Source organism: Callospermophilus lateralis, chromosome 15 (assembly GCF_048772815.1).
Source record: "Callospermophilus lateralis isolate mCalLat2 chromosome 15, mCalLat2.hap1, whole genome shotgun sequence".
In the NCBI taxonomy this organism is placed as follows: Eukaryota; Metazoa; Chordata; class Mammalia; order Rodentia; family Sciuridae; genus Callospermophilus; species Callospermophilus lateralis.
In genome coordinates, this window is record NC_135319.1 from 26,116,815 (window position 1) to 26,132,769 (window position 15,955).

At 40.4% G+C, this 15,955-nt stretch overlaps 1 long non-coding RNA gene across 4 annotated transcripts in view; it reads left to right on the forward strand.

The window, feature by feature from the left end:
- The window catches only part of LOC143381175 (uncharacterized), a 144,095-nt gene extending 132,289 nt beyond the window's left edge, over positions 1 to 11,806 (forward strand). For 3 of the 4 annotated variants that reach the window (XR_013088782.1, XR_013088784.1, XR_013088790.1), the window contains 2 exons: positions 7,138 to 7,214; positions 9,651 to 11,806. This is a non-coding gene — a long non-coding RNA (uncharacterized LOC143381175). The remainder of the gene's footprint in view (positions 1 to 7,137; positions 7,215 to 9,650) is intronic. The other variant, XR_013088783.1, reaches the window with a different exon arrangement.
- Positions 11,807 to 15,955: the final 4,149 nt, after the last annotated feature.

The window sequence follows — 15,955 nt, forward strand, 5'->3', positions numbered from 1 at the left end:
AGGCAGAGCCAGGTAAGTATCATCTGGGGGGCAAGAACAAATGTTTTTAAGGCTTGATACAGCAAGAAAATGTTTGCTTACGAGGAGAGCTCAAGAAAGACCTAATGGGGAAGTGGCGTTCAAGATAAGCCTTGCAGAATGAGTGACATTTCAGTAGGCTGGGCATGCAGGAGAGGACATATTTGACAGTGTGTTTATGGGGTTCACATAGAAATGAATTCGTCTCTAACATAGATCCAAAATAAATTCCACTAATGTTAAACATGGTCAAACCAGGGGTGATATCCAATTTTATAATTTTATTATAAGCTTTCCTCCTAAGAGCCTCGGTGGGAATCAGTGACTATAGCTAAAACAAAACCAAAGTCACATGCCAAACATTGGGTGGTGTGATTTACATATAATATCTTATTTAATATGAATGCATGGCAGCTTCCTGGATAATATTGTAATCTCAACTGCAGCATTATAAATGTTTATATTAATTTATTAATGCACCCCATCTACCCATCCACCCAGATTCAGGAATTTTTCCATTGGTATCATAGAGCAATTAATCTACTACTAGTTTCCCTCCAAATTCTTTCCATTGATTTTTATCACTGTGTGGATTCAGTAAAAATGATCAATATGTACCAATATTTCTCTTGATTCATCTGGTAAAATTATTGCATATGTGGAATCCTATTGTACTAAATTTCACTATAACACAGGTTTTGGATTGGGGAGTCATGTGCTATTTCAGGTCTTGTTATAACTGTGGGCTGCTGTAAACATAATACATTTACTTAATTAAGAAGTTATATGTAGTAAGTTTTTGCTACTCTCTGCTTACTGTCTACCTCTTTAGAAATCTTTGATCTTTGAGTAGAATATTTATGTGATGATTGATAGTAAACAATTATGTCACATGTTTGATGTATTATTTTAAAAACCTAAGATATGGCAAGGTTTCTAGAATACTCTGAGGAACCTGTGGTGTACCATTGTTTGATAAGGGTTGGGTTTTGTTTAACCGTATCATCAAGTTCTGGAGAAGAAAAAGTCCTGTCTCCTTTAAGAAAGAGGTGGAGGCTTTGGCGCCTGTAAAAACTGTTGGCACACTTCTTGTCATAGAAACCACTTTCCAAGTCAAGGAAGTCTTGATCAAGGAGGAGGAGGTTGAGTTCTGAGCTGGCTTTATGGGGCCTAAGTAACCATTTCCTGATTTAGAAAGAAGGTCACAGGGAAACACTATTTTATAGGTCTTGATGGTTTAGCCTTTTTAGCTAAGTCTCAAGGGATGGAAAGAGTTTCTCTAACCTGCCAGAGAAAGGAAAGTTTACCCTTGAAGATAGCCCTCAGACGTAATGAGGAGGGCGGTGCCCCGGTAAGGGCTGCTCAACACAGACGCTGGCCAAGGAGGCAGCAGTTTGGGTCAGACTCTACAATTCCTTCTTCTCTTCCCACTTCAGGTTCTTCATACACTAAGTGGCACTGTGCATTGATTTCATAAAGCTGATATAGTAAGTCAGCTTACTTAATCCGCAAAAAGGCATTGAGCACTTATCCTGCAAGTACCAGCCCTGTGCAAATAAAATAAACAGCCCCCACCTTAATAGAGTGATGCACAGAGGGAGGTGATGCCTGCAGAGCCCAGGGCAAGGACCACTAAGTGATGTGGCCTAGCTAGTGGCCTAGCTGTGACCAGAACCAGCATCTACAGATGCTCATCTCCCAGGCTTCCTTCCTGAAGAGCATCCCCACTAAAGGAGCCGCTAAGTTACAGAGCCACTTAGAAGGTCTCTAATTTAGAAAGACTGAGTTTTTCTTAGACTTGGAAGTCAGAGTTGGGTAAAGGGGTCATTGATAACCAAGTCTTATGAGAGAAAGATCCTCAAATTATATTTCTGGGGATGATTTTCTTTTCTTTTAAATATACTATATTGACATTTTTAATATGTTCATATCTGTATTAATAAACGGTTAAATCACATATATAGACACTTTAATAGAGTTTCTTCTTTTACTTTTTAAAAATTTTTCTTTCTTCCTTCCTTCAGTACAAAAAAGCATCATAGGCAAGATCTTGTACAACACCTTCCCTTATCTTGGGGGGATTCATCTGAAGACCCCCAGTAGATACTTGAAATTGCAGATAATACCAAACTCTCTATATACTGTGCTTGTCTCCACATTTATATACCTTTGATATAGTCTGATTTATAAATTAGGTACGGTCAGAGACTGACAACAGTAACTAATAATAAAATAAGTATAACAATATACTTAATAAAAGTTATGTGAATGCAGTCTCCCTCTTCTCTCTCTTAGGCACACGCATGCGTGCACACGCACACACACAAACACACACACACACCCCTCAAAAAGAGTTAAGACAAATATTAGTATTTTGGGACCACAGGACTGTAAGTAACTAAATACACAGAAAGTGAACCGTGGGGAAGGGGTAATACTCTACTCTGAAAAGACTAATTACTTCATCTACAAAGATGAAGTAATTATAATTAAGACTGCTCCATCTACTATAGAAACAGCTGTCATGAGGCCTATTAGGAATTAGCCAATGTCTCCATCAAGCAACAGAAAATATCACAGCCATGTTGCAATATATGTGGTAATAATATTTATGTACTTGCTATCTTATCTTACTGCATAAATATTTAAGTACTGGTATCCAAATCTACCTTGAAATCACAGAAAAAGGTTTTATAAAATAATATATCTTCTAAGTATAGGAAAGTAGCAGAGAATGGTACTTTTTGTGTATTGCAAGCTTAGCTACCATATGATACAAACCAAACTGTACTTCTAATGTCCATGGTCAACAATTACTTAGTATTGCTTTGAGCAAGAATCCTGGATCATGAAAGACACCCTTCCCCCCATATAAGAAAACATATAATATGAAAAAATTCTTCCCTTAGAGAATTTATTTGGAGATAATAAAGCAAAATTCTCTGATCAAAGGAATTTTGCTTCCACATAAAGGAGAAGTTGAGGCTCAGAAGGGACTACTTTGGTGAACTTTAAAGCAAGCAAAGTTCCCTCTATCTGGCGGAGGAATTAGTTTGGTTTTAGAAGAAACTCCATGCACAATAACCTGGTAATTTCCAAGGTGAAAATTCGGCTTTGCTCCTTGTTCATTTCCTAGTCTACAGGATCTCAGACATGAATTAAGAGTTTTGTGCATTGGGAAGGACAGATTATGGGGCACCCATGTTTTACGAGGCTGGGAGTAAATTACACAAAGTCCCACAGATGGAGAAAAGAAGATGTTGGTTAAAGCTCGGAGATTGCAAAGGTTTTCTTAGCTCCATGGAATTTCTCTAACTGCCTGGGGATTTCTAGGTTTCTAAGAAGCTTGCGGTGGCTGTTAACCTAATTCACAGTTGAAGGGAGCCAAGATAGCCTTGTATGCCAGCCATGTGGTAGGATGTCCTCTTAAAAGTCTCTTTAAACTCAGGCATGTAAGGGAACCCTTCTTTTCTGAGCTAGGGCCCCTTCTGAAACTGGGTCAATGGCTCTCATCCTCATCTTCCTGCCTGCTTTGCTGAAGCACAGTGTAAGCAAATAAATATCAATGAATTGCTTAATGATTTTCATAAGGCTTCATCTTTTCAAGGCAAGGGGCTCTCCTGAAATCTTTGATCTGCTCTGTATGAATCTGTTTTCCAAATGGCCAGCACATGTCGAGGCCTGCTGTCCTCTGGGTTACAGGAAGACGCCTTTGATGGGTTAACCGCAGAGTAACTGAACTCTTTTCAAGTGCCTTTCAAAAGTTCCTTTGTCCTGCTGTGGATCTTGCCACTTGGATTGGATCAGCAGGAGACTGTTCCTGGCAAAGGGTTCTAGTACATTCTCCCTCTGATATGAGTTTGGTCCCTGGGTAAGTCCATCTGAAATGTCCCAGAGGTTGAAGTGTAAGTACAGGCGATTATGAAATGGACACCCAAACTCTAGATGGGCCACTCAGACTTTTTTTAGCATTCCTTATTTTCAACCATTTTGAAGAATACTGGTCTTATTATTACCAAAGCCTCTCCATAGATGCCTGATGCTGCCTTCAGTTGATATTACTGCTTTGGAAGAGTCCTACAGTTGAGTCCATTCTTTTCTCAGTCCGAGTGAAAACGTTTAGTCAGTTAATTTCTTGATGGTGTACACATATATTTGCTTGCACTGTGCTTATGTAATAAAATAATGATTTGGCGTGGTTTGTTTCTATAGATTATAATACATATTCAAGCTACAGCATAGTGGATGGGACATCCATGGATGTTATTAAGTTGAGAGGGAAAATTGGAGAAATGAAGGAGGAAGAAGAAAAAGGCAATTTTGGAAGTTGCTGCAGGTGGACCCAGGGCCTTGGGCACATTGGAATCAGTGAGGACTGAAATATTATGTTTTGCTATATATGCAATTAAATATTTGGTGAACAAAAACTTAACTTCAATGCAAAAATGTAATAACTACCCATAAATACTTAATGAAATATATGATAGAGCAAAATTTAAAAAGACAAAAAAGTAGAAATGTCTTTTTCTCTTTGCTGTGTTTTCAACGTTAGAAATACTTTTATCCTGATTGTTACCATTATTGGGCACTACTTATATTTAAGTAATCTTTATTATGAAGTAACCTTTATTTTTTCTTATCTCTTTGATTCTGGGTATCCCCAAACTTCCTCTCCTTACAGATCCATATACTAAGCAAACTACTGGTAGCTTTGGACTACTTACTCAAACCTTTATTGAGTGGCTACTCTGCCAGACCCAGTGCTAGTCTGGCCTTTGAAAGCTGTAGGGTATCCCCACTGACCCCTTTTCCCCTCTCTCTTTCTTGATATCGATATACCTAGTGATTGCAAAAGCTTAACTCTAGGCTGCTGGCACTCAGTTCTCTTAAACAGTTTTTTCACCCCTCATGCAAGAAAGCCTTGCTAACTTCAGACAAATCTTCAAACTGTTTTTTCTATTTTTATTTAAACGAATTACCATCCAAACAGCTACCTAGTCCAGAAAGCTGAGAGTCATAATAGACTCCTTTGTCTTCATTACAACCATCCTCCCACAGCTAGTCAATCACCAGGCTCTGCCAATCTTCCCTAAGTTGCCACTGAAATCCGCTCTCTCCTTTGTTGCCAGCGTGGGGACTTTTTTCCAGCTTTCTACACCTCTCATTGCCTACCTGGCTTTGCTACTATGACCTCTTCCTAATTATTCCCTTCGCCTCCACTCTCATTTCTTGAGCTATTCGTTTCCTTTTTCATATAAAGCTTAGATTATTTTTACTCAAATTAAAATTTAATAATTAATAAGCCATGGAGCTATGATTCAAACCAGTTGGCAAAAAAAGAAAAGAAAATTTTTTTAGCTGTGCATGGTGGCACACGACTGTAAATCTCAGGAGGCTGAGTCAGGAGGATCATGAGTTCAAAGCCAGCCTCAATAACTTAGCAAGGCACTAAGCAACTCAATGAGACCCTGTCTCTAAATAAAATACAAAATAGGGCTGGGGATGTGGCTCAGTGGTTGAACGTCCCTGAGTTCAATACCTGGTATGAAAATAAAATTTTTTCTTAATCATAAGTAGCTACAGAATTTTATTGAATATTTTTCCATTGTCTATGTGGTATGTCAATGCGATAACTTACATAATTGATTTTTCAATGTTAAACAATTCTTGAATGCCATATGATATTTATCTTATGATATTTGTTCATGGTCACTTTGGATCACTTGCTAATATTTAACATTCTTGTATCTCTGCCCACAAGCAAGATTGATCATTCTCTCCTTATCTGAATTTATAAAATATTATGAAATATTTTTATATTTATAATATTAAAGGTTATTATATTTTCCTTTGATATGTTTTTGGTTTTTGTTTTGGTACCAGGAATTGAACCCAGGGGGTACTTAGCCAATAAGCCGCATTCCCAGCCCTTTTTATTTTTTATCTTGCTCAGTTGCTGAGGCTAGCCTCTAACTTGCAGTCCTCCTGCTTTAGACTCCTGAGTGCTGAGCCTGATTCTTTTGATTTTGAGGGAAAAAATTATTGTCCTAAAATTGTACTCCTTTATGACATATTTTTCACTATTAATTTAATCCTCCCCCTTTTTTAAGTTTGATATGATCCTTTTTTTCCCTTGATTTTTTATTTATTTCTTTTTATGTGGTGCTGAGAATGGAACCCAGGGCCTCATGCATGTGAGGCAAGTGCTCTACCACTGAGCCACAACCCCAGCCCTAATTTCCCCCTTTCCTTGTTATAGGTTTACTGAGTGTCAATTTCTTCTCAAGTTAACTTTCACAATTTATGCTTTCTAAAAATTATACAGTGTATCCAAGATTTCAAATATATGGACCTAATGTTGTTCATGTGATTCTCTTAAGATTTTTAAATATTCACTTTTTCTGTTTCACTGTCCCTTTTCATATCTGGTACTATTTATTTCTTCCTCCTTAAAAAAAAAAAAACAGCAATTATGCTGGGAGTTTGTCTATTTAATTACTTTTTGGAAACAACCAGCTTTTCATTTTGTTGATCAGATGACCAACTATTCGTACACCACAGAAGCAACTTTTCAGAAACTCATGTCTGCTTTTTAAAACCAGAGGGTGGCTCCTCGCACACGCAACCTCCTAGCAACTTCACTACTTGGTTTCTCCCCACACTTATCCTGTGCTGTCCCCTGCAACAGCTTTAGATTCTTCCTAAGTCCCAAATGTGAACCTGTTTCGTGCTCCGTGCCTTTCTTACAGACTTCTTCTTTCTTCCATTACCCACTTGGCTGAAGTTTTTAAATTCTAGGTCCAGTTTTCCTCTTTGTGGGGGTTTCCCACACCGTCCCTTCTCTCTCACTGTCTTGGGGGTCATGACCTCCTTCTCTGTGCTGATTTTGTGCCTCCCATCCATTCCTACTTCTTCATCCCTCATTATGTTTTGGTTACATGTCTTCCTCCCCTCCTGGATGGTGAGCGTCAGAGCTGTCTATTTTTCCACATCTGTATTCCTGGAACTAATTTTTTTCTTTTTTTGCAGGGGGCGGGGTCCCAAGGATTGAAATCAGGAGGTGTTTAACCACTGAGCCACATTCCCAGCCCTTTATTTTTATTTTTTATTTTGAGACAGGGTCTTGCTAAGTTGCTGAACCTGGCTTTGAACTTGTGATCCTCCTGCCTCAGCTTCCAGAGTCACTGAGATTACAGGTATGCACCGTGCCCAGCAGTACTCCTCGAACTTTTAATTTATTTCTCCTATCCCCATATCTTTCCTTTTTCAAAAAGGAAAAGCAAAAAATAGAGAAACAATTACACTATGTCCCTCTCTATTTTAGGAAAGGCTGGCATACAACCTCTCCAACTAAGATGCTGACTGAATTAACTTCTGTCTCCCTGCCTTGTCAATATGCCCTTAGCATTGAATCACATGTTTGCTAACATCTGTGAATTGTCAAATTTTTAAGCCAATATTCCTTTCTTATAAGGTCTAAACTACTTTATATCTGGATATATCAATGCATTTTAAATACCAGACCAGATTTTAATCAGGTTATGTAACTTCTCATAGAGTTTATTTATAAACTTATGCACTATTTAATCATGACCAATACAAATACATCTTAGAATCTTTATCTTTGGGAACAATATTGTAAGTAGGTAATTTAAAGAAATCTCCATTTTAGCTCATAGTTGTTTTTATCTGGAAGCTTAAATTTACAACAATCGACCTACATATGAACATATAAAACAAGATGCTATTTATAAGCTGAATGGTTGTGAAACACAGAGGGAGTTAGGAAAGCTGAGTTTAAGTCTCAGTTCTACTTACACCTCAAGCAGGACTTTAATCCTAGTAAGTTTCATCAGTAAAATAGTGATAATGATTTCTGACCCTATAGGTTTTGTGAGGACTAAATCATACATCTGTGGAAAAATGCCTTGCATGGTGCAGGAACTTAGCAGATACTATTTTTAAAATTTTATTTTATTTTATATTTTTAAGACAGAGTCCTGCTAAGTTGGCCAGACTGGCCTTGAACTCGTGATCCTCCTGCCTCGGCCAAGTAGACACAGGTGTGCACTACCACACTCATCAATACTCATTAAATTTAAATTTAACTTGCATGATGGGAAATCACAAATATGCCTGTGTTGAAAATAATAAACTCAATTTAGAAGATTATTACTGAGGCATTTGATGTCAGCCTAAAGAAAATCCCATTTTTCTTGGCTCTGCTTGCTTTCTGAACTTCTTGGCCTGGAACAATATCCTTTGCCAATTCACTTTATTTTCATTGTTTTAGTTAAAGAACAATTATTCAGACACTGAGATTTGGGAGTCTTGAATTCCATTTTGAGCAAGCACATCCCAATGACCTTGGACAATCAATGGAACATTTTTTTTTTTTTTTTGGACATTTTTTGCATATCCCCAAAGGCAAAAGCCTTAGACTTATTCCTTTCTGTCTGCTCAGCACTAACTTGGCAATGCTTGTTATCCCAAATCAGGACATCAATGTTTTAATTCACAAGAAAAATCCAATTCATGTAACATCTTTATCCCTCTATGAACTGTGGGGGAAAGGGAAGTAGCTGAGCCTAAGTGTCCAGCCCAAAGCATTAGCCAATAGCCCTTTAAAGTAATCATTTCTCTGCAAAGCCAGCAGCTCTCTGTCACCTCATTTTGCTGTTGGAAAGAAAACCTTTCTGTACTCTCTGCCTCCACCTGAACTGCATGGTAATTGAAAGTCATTTTGCTTTTCAAATCATCCTCAGTGGCTATGTGCACATTACCCATCCACTCCACTATCTAAATGAGGGGTTGAGGAAAAGTCCCCCAAAGGAAGCGTGAATAGCCAGCAGCTGCATTTGGCTAGGCCATCTGAACTACAGCCTGCACCTTGGCCCAACCCCAGGACTGATAAAGCCCTTGCTAAGCTTTAGATTTCCCCAGATTTGTGTGCAAAATGCGAAGACTGGTTTCATCTGTCCTGCAGGACTCTCCCAATGTTTTTTGGGCTTGTTAACCTGTTTTGTGCAAGAAGAGAACGTGGGTGGGGAGACCTGGGCCTGCTCTGAGGTCTGCAGGCTTCCAGCCTGCCTCGAGGTGTCCAGCAAATGCTGACCTATATTCCAGTGACACACACCAGATCTGAGTAGGACATAACTGCCCAGGGCGCCGCCCACCCCCTCCTTCTCCTCCTCCTTTCTCAGCCAAGAGGGCAGGCAGATCTGTACACCAAGTTCTCTCTTGTCAGCCTGATGGCGTGACAGGGTGCAGGGGGGGTTTAGGAGGTGAACCCACCATGGCTTGAACCTCTGGGCCACACCACACTGTCTTCTCTCCAGGAAGAGCAGCAGTAACCAAAAGGGTGCAGAGAAGTCGATTCCTTGGGTTTGATCACATTTTTTTTTTCCTCCCAACCATTGTTTTTGGAAGGCTTTGCTGTGTTTCTTTAGAGTAGGCAGATGGCAGGATCCTGGAGGTGTAAAACAGCTACAAAAAACAAGATGATTCAAACAGAAGGAATATGTATAAACCCTGCTGGATCATCTCAATATTAATCAAGAGAGTTGGCGCTCCCCCTCCCTTTGCAGGATGTTTAAAGTTTTCATGCTATTTTTTTTTTTTTTTCTTTTTAGGACACCATGTATAAATGGGCCATTTTTTGAGAGCTTGGCTGGGAAAACTGGTGTCATTTTGGCACCCTGCTTACTTTGAGGACAAGCCCAATTGGAGACGTCAGAGCAAGACCACTCCCTTTGAATAGACAAGGGAAATGGAGACCCCATAGAGGAAAGGCAAAGCTGAGAGCCAGGGATGGTGCCATCCAAAGTACAGGAACAGTGCCTAAGAGAGATAATTTCAAGTTGAGCTGTGGTTTACCGCAGTGTCCTCGTGATCAGTTGAGTGGTCAGATGTCAGGGGTGACTGAAAAAAGTTCATTTTCCCACAGTGGCGAGGGAGAGAGAGAGAAGAAGAAAAAAAAACAAAAAAAAAAAAAAAACAGCTTTGCCCATAAGAAACAAATAGTTCTCCATCTGAGAGTTTGGCTGGACCAGGCTTGGAAATGGACCATCTTCCATATGACTTTTGTGAAGTAAGCTGGAGAAGCGGCAGCAATTGTTCCTTTTTGATTAGCGTACCATTTTAAGCCCTGCCCTCTTTTTTTTCCCTAATGATCATAAATAATCTTTCATGGAGCAATGGCTCAGCCCTACTGTGCAGTCAATCCCGAAGATCTGGAAGCAAGGGTCATGTGTTTGTTATTATGGAACTTGTGGGGAAATGTGAGTGAGACGGAAGGATCTCAGAGACCCTGTGCTTTGAGCTCAGAGATTGGAGATCATGTGCTTTGAGCTCAGGATCATAGCACTCATCAAGTGTGCTAGACTTTCCTGATTCAACGTACTGTGCCGCTTGGCCTTATGGTGGCGGCTGTGGAACCACCTTTTCAGGCTGCGTAAGTGCAGGAGGACTCTGGGATCTAAAGAGTTAAAATGTCACTGCAATGGGGAAAATGACTTCACAACAACTTCATCTTGAGCTTGCCTAGTTATGTATTACTCTGAGGGTGTGTATGCGTGTGTGTGTGTGTGTGTGTGTGTGTGTGTGTTTCTTTTTAAATACTATTCTCTTTCATTATCTCATATCCTAAAATGTCTTCTTTATAGTTTCGCTAGCAGGTCTCCCTGGTTCACCACTGGAAATGGAACAGGGTGCTTTATTCCATCACATATGCCAGAAAAGCACTGCAAATCTCCAAGGTGAAAAAGGAACATCAAATCACTGATTGGAAGACCAAAAGCTTCACACACCAGGCAACCCCAAATCCCACTGTCCTGCTGCCTTTCCTTTCTGTTCATCTTTTCATTCCTAATGCATGAATCCCAACCCGATCCCCCCATCTCGCTGAGCCTGGAGCACCTTGAGCAATTCAGTGGCTGTGAAATCTCCTGCCGTCTTTGTTTTGGCTGGAATTGCAGCCGGCATGTGGGAGAATTAAGCAAAAAACGTCACAGAGCTAATAGTATGCCTCTGTGTGGTGGTAGGCAGATCAGTAGAAAAAGGTGACATCATGGATAATTTCAGCACTCAGGTCTGCAGTGCAAAGCGGCTTCCTTGCTACACATCAGAGTCAGAACCTGGATTTGAGACAAAAACAACTCTCCCTTCTCATAAATATCTGCTCTGGGGCTCAAAAATATTCTAAGTGCAATGGCTCAGAAATGGTCCCTTTCCCTTGGAGACCCATCTGATTTTCCAAATCCAATCACAAACTTTTTAATAGCATGTCATGAACCTCTCAGCTCATTATTTCTCTTCAAAGCCTTCCAGTTTGCCAGCTTTGAGCCTGTGAAGTGTTGTTTGATGATGTGCTGCACCATAAATAAGCACATAGGACATGCTAAAATCCATCCTTCACTGGTTCTGGCTTTCCCACCAGGAATACTGCCATACAATCAGGAATGTGTGATTTGCAGCAATTGAGAGTTTTTTTTTTTTTTTAAACACATCCAATGTGTAATGTAGGTAATATAACAAATTTATCATGTTTATATAAATCCCATTTTTTTTCTTTCTGTTCCTTCGGTTTTCCTCCCCGCCCTCTCATGGCTAGGATATTGGAAGCAAGGAAAGCAGGAATATAGGCAGATCCTTTAAAATAGCAATCACAGCTTTAATCATTCCTGACTGCAGGAAATCAATGCATTGGATAATTTACCATGTCTCTAATACCCAGCGTTCCCTCTGATGTCTTTAAGTTGTGAGCAGACAACCATTTTACATGTGTAACCAGCCATGAAGGTTAGCCTACAGAATGGAGGTTACTGTTGTAATCAAATAAAGCTCACACAAGCTAATCTGACATGTGTTTTGACTATTTTTTCTTTTACTATATGGTAATTAGGCAAACACAGTAAGCAGCTGACCCAAGTTACTGTCATTTGTATTGTTTTGTTGCAAATCATGGTGAAATGAAGATAGTTTTTGGCCAGAGACACAAGAACACTTAAAACCTAATCTGTATCGGCCTCCTTATTCTGTAAGTTGCTGAGGAAAATTTATGCAGAGAGAACAATGCCTTACAAAGGAACATTTTATTAGTGCCTGGGGTTGTCGATACAAAGCCCGTTGCATGGCCCAAGTAAGCAACACTATGGAGACTGCATTCTGTCCCAGGACTAGGACCCAAATAGTCCAGATTATACTATTCAATGTTAAGTCTGTGGTCTAGTAGCAAAGGTGTCAACGAAGAGTTTGTTAGTAACATACAATCTTGCAATTCCTTATCCCTATCATAAATCTTGCCGCAAACACAAATTACAAAATCCTCAATGATTTCTTGGGGCTTTCAAATCTGAAAAGTCAATCTATTTGGTTTTCCTCACCTAGATCGGCAGCTCTCAAAGTGTGGTCCCTGGGTCAGGGTCATTAACAACCACTGGGAATTTGTAAGGAATGCAGGTTCTGAGGCCACAGATAGACCTACTGAATGGAGAACTGAGGGTGCAGCCTAAGAGTTCATGGGTTAAAAGTCCATCCAGGTGATTTTGATGCCATTTGAATCTGAGAATCACTGCTCTAGGTCAGAAGACCTCAAGCTTTCACATGCATTCAAATCCCTTAGGGAGCTTTATACCTTATCTCAGGTTGTACTCCAGATCAGTCAAATCCAAATCTCTAGGGGTGAGATGCTGGCATTAGTAGTTTTTAAAAATCCTTAGGGGATTCCAATGTGCAGCCAAGTCTGAAAGCAAGTGTTTCTGAAACTTTAGTGAGAATTGGTAACAACAGCCATGGGGTCTACCCTACTTCAACTGTGGGCTCTAGGTAGTAAGGACCAAAGTTTGAGAACCACTTACCACTGCCAAAGTGTGGTCCAAAGACCAGGAGGAAGATCAGCATCCAACCTTGTGGTGGGAGCTTTCTAGAACTATGACTGGGAATCTCTGCACATGAAATACAGATAAAGAACTCCTAATGGTTCTCATGTACACTGATGCCTGAGATCCACTAGAGAAATTTCTTTGTTTTTCAGCCATCAGAGCTATCCTTGTACAACAATAAACAAGAGGTGGTTATTAAAATTCAGGCTTATTTACCCTTTTCCTACAATGGCCTATGTGTTTTATTCAGAGTCTCTGATTTTGACCAGTCTCACTAATTAAGAATGGTGCATAAAGGCAGAAAGAAAGAAAAATAGAGTCTTCTAATGAACATCAAAGGCAATAATATTTCACAGTTTCACAGTATCTCTAAATAGACTCTGTTTGATAGTTTTCCATGTCCCCAAAGCCACACCAAGGACAGGCTCAAATTACATTATTTCACTAATATATTAAGTATCCTCTGATACTTATTATTTATTAGACATGGTACAAGGCCCTAAAATTTGGCATAGGAGCAAGGATGATATTAAGCACATAAATACACAAATAAACATGTAATTATAACCATGATATTGTGATAAGCACCCTGAAGGAAATACACAGGCCATGAGAAGTTGCAATCCTGGACCAGCCTTACTCTTGAGTGACATGTAAGCTGAGGCCTGAAGAGTAAAGAATTAATCAAGCAAAGCAGTGGGAAAGTCAAGTTAGAGGAAAGGTATGTGCAAAGATCCTAAGGTGGGGAGCTACTTGGTGAGTTCAAGTTGCTCAAATAAGATGAGTATGGCCAGAGTGAGGGAGAAGGCAGAGAGGAAGATGAAGCTGGAGAAGGCAGAGGTTTGTTCATGTAGGACCCTGGTAAGGAGAAGCAATTTTATTCTGCAGAAAGAAATGCACACAAATAATAAAGCATAATTATGATACATAAAGTCCATGGCTTCTTCTGTGAAATCAGAGACTGCTTCCCTGAGGAAGTGACAATAGGTATATGAGAAGAAGATAACTAGGAAAAGAAGGGAAGTGGGTTCTGAGCAGAGGGAACAACATATATAGAACCCTTAAGGTAGGAAGAACATGTTTAGTTTGTCAAATTGGCTGACAGAGCTGGACAAGCCTTACATTGAGTCCCTGATCTGCCATTTATTGTGTGCCCTTAGGCCAAGACCCTCTCTGAGTCCTAATCTCCTCATCTGTAAAAAGTGGATGATAACAATAGTACCTACTTCATAGGATTGTAGTGAGGATTAAGTGAAGTATGTTAAAACCTGGCACATAATAGATGCTTGCAGTGGGCAGGATAGTGCCTGTGTCAGAGATGTCCATATCCTAATCCCCAGAACTTGAGAACATGTTATGCCTCAGGGCAAGGAGATATTAAGGTTGCATGTGGAATTAAGGTTGATAGTCAGTTGACCTTAAAACAACATTATCCTGATGACAAGGGAGGGCCCAAGATAATCACAAGGATATTTCAGATGTTGAAGAGGGAGGCAGAAGAGTCAGTGTGGAATGATGGGGGGTGGGAAACTTGACATGCTATTGTGGGCTTTGCAGATGGAAAGGGGCCACCAGGTTAGGAGTGTGGGAAACCTCTGTAAGCTGCAAAAGGGGGGACTCCAGGGGAGTTTTACCTGGAGCCTCTGGAAAACTACATAGCCCTACTGACATGTTGAAGTTAATCTCATGAGACCCATTTCAGATTTCTCACCTCCCAACTGCAAGATAATCGTTTTTTTTTTTTTTTTTTGAGAGAGAGAGAGAGAGAGAGAGAGAGAGAGAGAGAGAGAATTTTTTAATATTTATTTTTTAGTTTTTGTTGGACACAACATCTTTGTTTGTATGTGGTGCTGAGGATCGAACCCGGGCTGCACGCATGCCAGGCAAGCGCGCTACCGCTTGAGCCACATCCCCAGCCCGATAATCATTTGTTTAAAACCATAAAGTTTATGATAATTTTTAAATCCACTACCTTAATGAATGCATGGCTGTTTCATAAGTGTTATACAGATAGCTGTGTAAGTCTATCCTCCCTAGGACACAGGAACTGTCCAAGTGGGTGACATTAAGGGTTGTGATTAAGGTAAAATCCAGCAGCAGACCTTAGAATCTTGTAAAGCCGGGTCTTGAACACTCACTCAAAGCGCTTAGACTAAAGTGAACTTTTCTGGAGTTCTGGCCATATATAGTTTTGCTGAAGATAAAAGCAGTGTTTAAGGGAACATTTGGACAGTGTTTTGGGGCAGCTAACTTGAGCAATATCAAAAGTACTGCGTCTTCTCTGCAGACGGAGCTGTGGATGTGATTTACCCACTGCATTTCAGAGCCTCAGTCCCTGTCCAGGCAAGAGTCTCAGGGGGTCTGTCTCTGGGGTAGGAGTTAAGCTCTCACAATGCTCACAAAGTTGCTTCATAAGTCTTTGGCTTTAACATGACAGTGACCATCTGTCCTACCCAATCCCTGAGGGAAACATTAGAAGAAGCAGCACATTGACATTCAAGCTAGCAGAAGCAGGGTGCCAAAGACTAAATGGAAAGACTTTTCCCGGGTCATCCTCACTGGGCCCAAGGGTGGGAACTGGGGACAGAGTGCCAGATGGGCTCAGAGGCTGCTGGAGTGGGCGTGGGATTCTTTGTTTCCATAGAATGTCTGTAGGGCCTTTGGAAACTGTCACCAGTCTTGCCCCCAAAACCACTTGGTGCCTTTTCACAATGTCCCCAGTGCTTATTTATTTATTTATTTATTTTTTAATTACCAAAGGAGTTTTCTAGTAGCTGCCTTGTCTCCAGCCTGGAATGTACTCATGTTCTGTGAAAATACGATGGAAGCTTCAGAATTCTGAGCCAGGTTTCTCCCTTTCCAGGAAGAGAGGGCCTCAGTGTCCACACACTGTGAAGAGCAAGAGACTTGGCCTCCAGCACTCTGGGCATTTTTTGGCCTCCCCCTCCCCTTTTTGGACTGGGTCTGTCCCCTTGGGGCTTGGCTCTCAGCCAGTTGTCAACTAATCCCTGCTAAGGTGTTAGGTGGCAAAGGCTCAAGGGTTATTAATCCTTGTA